This window comes from Thalassophryne amazonica, chromosome 16 (genome assembly GCF_902500255.1).
Source record: "Thalassophryne amazonica chromosome 16, fThaAma1.1, whole genome shotgun sequence".
Classification (NCBI taxonomy): Eukaryota; Metazoa; Chordata; class Actinopteri; order Batrachoidiformes; family Batrachoididae; genus Thalassophryne; species Thalassophryne amazonica.
The window spans coordinates 59635409-59642330 of NC_047118.1; positions in this window are offsets into that span (position 1 = coordinate 59635409).

The window sequence follows — 6922 nt, forward strand, 5'->3', positions numbered from 1 at the left end:
TATTATTCCAAATTAGAAGCACCTATTTGAAGTCGTCAGCTGCATAAGGACACCTGTCCACCGCACACAATCAGTAAGACTCCAACTACTAACATGGCTAAGACCAAAGAGCTGTCCAAAGTCACCAGAGACAAAATTGTAGACCTCCACAAGGCTGGAAAGGGCTACGGGCAATTGCCAAGCAGCTTGGTGAAAAAAGATCAACTGTTGGAGCAATTATTAGAAAATGGAAGAAGCTAAACATGACTGTCAATCTCCCTCGGACTGGGGCTCCATGCAAGATCCCACCTCGTGGCATATCAATGATCCTAAGAAAGGTGAGGAATCAGCCCAGAACTACATAGGAGGAGCTGGTCAATGACCTGAAGAGAGCTGGCACCACTGTTTCCATGGTTACTGTGGGTAATACACTAAGACGTCATGGGTTAAAATCATGCATGGCACCAAAGGTTCCCCTGCTTAAATCAGCAGGCCCAACTTAATTTTTCCCATGACCATTTGGATGATCCACAGGAGTCATGGGAGAAAGTTATGTGGTCAGATGAGACCAAAATAGGACTTTTTGGTCTTAATTCCACTCGCCGTGTTTGGAGGAAGAAGAATGCTGAGTACCATCCCAAAAACACCGTCCCTACTGTGAAGCATGGGGGGTGGAAGCATCATGCTTTGGGAGTGTTTTTTGCACATGGGACAGGACGACTGCACTGTATTAAGGAGAGGATGACCAGGGCCATGTATTGCGAGATTTTGGGGAACAACCTCCATCCCCCAGTTAGAGCATTGAAGATGGGTCATGGATGGGTCTTCCAACATAACAATGACCTGAAGCACACAGCCAGGATAACCACGGAGTGGCTCCATAAGAAGCATATCAAGGTTCTGGAGTGGCCTAGCCAGTCTCCAGACCTAAACCCAATAGAAAATCTTTGGAGGGACCTCAAACTCCGTGTTTCTCAGCAACAGCCCAGTAACCTGGCTGATCTAGAGAAGATCTGTGTGGAGGAATGGTCCAAAATCCCTGCTGCAGTGTGTGCAAACCTGGTGAAAAACTACAGGAAACGTTTGACCTCTGTAATTGCAAACAAAGGCTACTGTTCCAACTATTAACATTGATTTTCACAGGTGTTGACATACTTATTTGCAACAGTAACATACAAATAAATTATTAAAAAAATCATACATTGTGATTTCCATATTTTTTCTTTTTTTAGATTATGTCTCTCACAGTGGACATGCACCTAAGATGAACATTTCAGACCCCTCCATGATTTCTAAGTGGGAGAACTTGCAAAATCGCAGGGTGTTCAAATACTTCTTTTCCTCACTGTATATGAGCAAAGCGTCACGCAGTGGCGCAAAGCTCACTCATGGTACAGGGCATCCTAAACAGGAAGTGCCAAAATTCAACTCCACAGTAAAACAGGAAATGTTTAAATGTCAAACACTTCCTGGATTGACAGACAACATCCCATGGAATCTTGTGGGAACTCAGTGGCAAGCTCACACTCAAACAGCAAGTGCCGAATTCTCAGTCACAGTAAAACAGGAAATGTCCTATGTTGAACACGTCCTGGCATGGGTGGAGCTAGAATGGAGGCTGAGGTTTGACTGGACTCCCCTGAAATCTGATTGGACACAGACGATTGTCACGGCACTGCACGTCTAGTTGAAAGACCTGCATTTTCAAATCAGTGAGTCACATTAACTGCTAGGTTCCTCCTGTCCAGTAGTTTGTGCTGTGTACCATAAAAAGTCTAATCCACCTGAACACGTCATTTGAACTATGGACTTCTAATGACACCAAACTTATATTGGTGAGTAAACAACCATATTTTATGCCACAAATGAGGTCCAGGTTGTTAAAGCAGCATTTGTCCTTTAATTCAGGTTGTCTTATATGCACATGTTTAAGCTAACAGACAGCAGCTGGTTCATGTTCTGTTGGTTTATTAGTGCAGCAGATAACTGAAATGATCCTTCAAATGGTGGTACAAGCATCAAATTCAGCACAAATACAGCTGGAGCAAAATTAATTGAGCAACTTTAACTTTTGACCCCTGTACAAACTATAACTGACCTTTGTCACCATTCTTGCTGCTTTTACCTCATAATTTCATAACATTCAGTCACAGATTGTCCAAACTATACCTTTTTGGAGTCTTTATGATCAGGCAAATAATGTGGTGTAGTTTTCCATATGATTGGAGCATCTTTTAATTTTGACTCCTGTGTAATTCTTCAGTTGACCCCTACCTGGCTTCTTATTGAAAATTGTTATTACTGAAAATGATTGAAAAAGTGGCCAATCAATTTTTTTAAAGAGTTAATGTCTGTGGATTATTTGTGCCAAATTTGATGCTTGTATCACCATTTGCAGGATTCCACTCTAAATATTCTCTTATCTGCTGCACTATACGAGGTCTGTCAATAAAGTAACGGTCCTTTTTATTTTTTTCAAAAACTATATGGATTTCATTCATATGTTTTTACGTCAGACATGCTTGAACCCTCGTGCGCATGCGTGAGTTTTTCCACGCCTGTCGGTTACGTCATTCATCTGTGAGCACGCCTTGGGAAGGAGTGGTCCCGCCCCCTCATCAGATTTTCATTGTCTGGAAATGGCAGAATGAAAAGGACTTTTTTTCCATCAGAATTTTTTCAGAAGCTGTTAGAGACAGGCACCTGGAAACCATTCGAAAAATTTATCTGGCTTTCGGTGAAATTTTTACAGGCTTCACAGAGAATAATGACTGTTACTACTGCTTTAAGAACTGCTTTAAGGACGCTCGCGCGCCTTGCTCCGAGCTGCGATGATGAGGCACAAACTACCGGATCATTTCTAAACGGATGGCTCTGTGGATACGAGACCATCGTGTGCTCTTTCTCTGGTTATCACAAGAGCTGGACATCAGCCATTTTCCGGCAGATTTCACTTTTAACAAGAGATTTTGTCATGGAAAGCCGCGTGGAGGCTTTGCGTGTCACGACCGATTCGCTGATGAAGCGAGACAAAGGAACACCTCCGTTTCGGAGTGCCAGGGGACAAGTTGGGACATGCCTATCTTGGCTTTCAGTGCTTACCAGTCGAGTGAGTATAAGAGAAATTGTGGAGAGCTGGACATGTCCCAACTTGTCCTCTAACACTCAGAAACGGAGGTGTTCCTTTGTCTCGCTTCATCAGCGAATCGGTCGTGACACGCGAAGCCTCCGTGCGGCTTTCCATGACAAAATCTTTTGTTAAAAGTGAAATCTGCCGGAAAATGGCTGATGTCCAGCTCTTGTGATAACCAGAGAAATTGCACACGACGGTACCGGCTCCACACAGCGATCCGTTTAGAAATGATGTGGTGGTTTGTGGCTCTCGATGGCGGCTCGATGGCGGCTCGGAGCGCGGCGCGCCGACCGTCCTTAAAGCAGTCCTTAAAGCTGTAGTAACAGTCCTTATTCTCTGTGAAGTCCATAAAAATTTCACCGAAAGCCAGATAAATTTTTCGAATGGTTTCCAGGTGCCAGTCTCTAACAGCTTCTGAAAAAATTCTGATGGAAAAAAAGTCCTTTTCATTCTGCCATTTCCAGACAATGAATATCCGACGAGGGGGCGGGACCACTCCTTCCCAAGGTGTGCTCACAGGCGAATGACGTAACCGACAGGCGTGGAAAAACTCACGCATGCGCACGAGGGTTCAAGCTTGTCTGACGTAAAAACATATGAATGAAATCCATATAGTTTTTGAAAAAAATAAAAAGGACCGTTACTTTATTGACAGACCTCGTATGAGATGTAAGATGCTGCTCCTCAGTGTTTCTCAGTTGCCCTCAAAAGTATTGGAACACTTGGTATTTCACACATTTTAATTTGTTTATTCCATTTCAAATATATTTTTCCTAAAATTATCTTCCTTAACTCAAATTGAAAGCAAATCTCTACGACTTGATATAAATTAATTAAAAATATAAAATCCAGCTTCTTATTGAAATGGTGTAGAGGATTTTCTTAAAAAGAAGACCTGAAAGTTCAGCTACAATTTGACAGAAAGTACATTTGAGATGAAAGCCTAGATTTGATGTTTTGGTGAAAGAAATTTTTGTATTTCTTCATAAGTGATGTAAATAAATCCAACACATATTCAGTGACTTGTTTCATGTTCACGTTTCCATCCCCTGACTTGTTTCCTGACTTGTTTCCATCCCCTGACTTGTCTAAAGAAAACTGGCAATAAAACTGATTATTATTTACAGGTTTCATCAAGTTTTAGAGATTTGCTTTCAGTTTGAGGAAGATAATTTTAGACATTTTTATTATTTATTTTTTGTATTTCTTGTATTTAAAATGGCATAAACAAATTAAAATGTGTGAAATTCCAAGTGTTCCAATACTTTTGGAGGACACAGTATCCTAACCTTATGATGAGTGCAAAATGAGTGTGGTATTATTACCTTTTTGTTTAAGAATATTTAATTTTCACTGTTGCTGCACTTTGTGTCAAATCATAATCATATTGTACATCATACTGATATGACAATTCAGTAAGGTATATCTTCTATTATGCGCTCCAAATCTAAGGTGGAACTGTACTATCAGTTATCAAGTTGTTCACCAATGAATATGGCTTTATACACCCTGAAGAAAACCATACACCCTGAGGCCGAAGCTATGTTCAGGGTCACACATACAGCATTGTTTTGTTTTGTTTTGTTTTGTTTTTTTACTGGTTGAATGTACACCCTGCAATTATTTTTTTGATAAACATTTACTGTTGGACAGGAGCTCTTGCTGAGGTTGGAGTGAAGCGACATGACTGTTTGGTCCAAAACTCGTGGTTTAGAATTCTGGTTACTCACTCCCAATGGAGTCTGCACTGGTATCCCATCAGTTCGGGATAGGGTAGTGGTAAGTGATGGAAGAGGGTGGGGGCTGTTCAACTGGGTGTTCAATTGGGTTCATTTGTGTGTGTTTGTTATTATGCTGCTGTCTGTTGTTGTTGTTTTTGTTTCCCCTTCCTTTCTCTCTTTTGGGTTGGAGATCAGAAATCCGGCTGCCGCTTTCATTTCCGTCCTGAAGAATTTTATACATGGCCATACTAAAACTTCGTGTGAGATTTATTAGTTGGAACATTAAGGGTTTGGGGAGCGCTGTTAAACGTTCAAAGGTATTTTCATATTTAAAGCATTTAAAGCCTGATATTGTCTTCCTGCAGGAGACTCATGTGAAAACTAAGGACCAAATTAGATTTAAATGCCCCTGGATTGCAGAGGTGTTCCACTCAAGCTTCAACTCTAAGGCCAGAGGGGTTGCAATTTTGATAGGTAAATCTGTTTCATTTACATTGACCAAAACACTTTCGGACAAGGAAGGCAGGTATTTGATCATTTTAGAGACAATATTTTGTGTCCCGGTGTTATTGGTTAACATATATGCCAGAAATTTCGACAATCTTAACTTTTTAAACAACTTATTTGAAATTTTACTGTCTTTAAATTACGCATTTTTCATTTTCGGCGGGGACTCTGGTCAATCACAGATGACTAAGGCCCTTAGTAGTTTTATGTTCAACAATGGATATGTTGACCCTTGGAGGTTCCATAATCCGACTGATAGGCAATACTCATTCTACTCACATGTACACCAGACTTTTTCTTGGATTGATTATTTTTTCATTGATGCTAAACTGACGGCCAAAGTGTCAAGTATTGTTTATCACTCGATTATTATCTCAGATCATGCACCTTTGTCCCTGGACATCCACTTCTCTTTGGAAGCATGCTATCCCACTCAGTGCAGATTTAACACATCGTTATTATCCGATGACAAATTTTGTAAATTCATTTCAAGTTCAATTGAAGTTTTTCTATCTTTTAATGAATCAGATTCTGAACCTATCTCCAAATCACTTCTATGGGAATCCTTGAAGGCATACCTACAGTAGTGTTCAGAATAATAGTAGTGCTATGTGACTAAAAAGATTAATCCAGGTTTTGACTATATTTCTTATTGTTACATGGGAAACAAGGAGATTTTTTTAATGAAAGACGTGCGGGCGGATTGCAGCGTCGGCTCGCAGCCCCCGCGATGCTCCGCCACAGGAAAAACACCTCCGTTGGAAGCCTTAAGGACAAGTTGGAACATGTCCAGCTGTTAAACAATTTCTCATATACTCACTCCACTGAAAGCCATCAAAAGCCGCCTGGATTTTACAAATGGTTATCAACACGGAGGTGTTTATCCTGTGCCGCCGCACCGCGCCGGCTGCGTCCCGACGCGCGGACCCGTCCGCACGTCTTTCATTAAAAAAATCTCCTTTAACAGTGGAATATCCGGATAAAATGCTGAAACTGACTTCTTCTGAAACTTCTCTGCTCTCTCACGACGTCCTGGATCAATAGAGCCTGAAATGTGGAGGTTTTCAGCTTGAAACAGGCTGACGACGGCGCCTGGGAGCGCTGCATGACGTCTCGCACCATGGGAAGTCCTTAAAGCGACAGTATCACCTCAAAATCTCTCATCAGCCGTTAAAATTTTCACCGAAAACCAGCTTAATTTTTCGAAACCGTGTCCACTTCGATGTGTCTCACAGGTTTAGAAAAAATTTTGATCAAACAAAGCGCCAGTCTCTCAGCAACTTCTCAGACAAAGGAATTCCGACGAGGGGCTGGACGACTCCTCCCACAAGGAGTGCTCACAGGCGAATGACGTCACCGACAGGCGTGGAAAAACTCACGCATGCGCACGAGGGTTCAAGCATGTCTGACGTAAAAACATATGAATGAAATCCATATAGTTTTTGAAAAAAATAAAAAGGACCTATACTTTATTGACAGCCCTCGTATGCATATTACACCTGTCATACATTATTACTAATCAACATATTACTGTGTCTGATTCTTCAGTTACATATAATATTTCATCACATGTGTATTATTG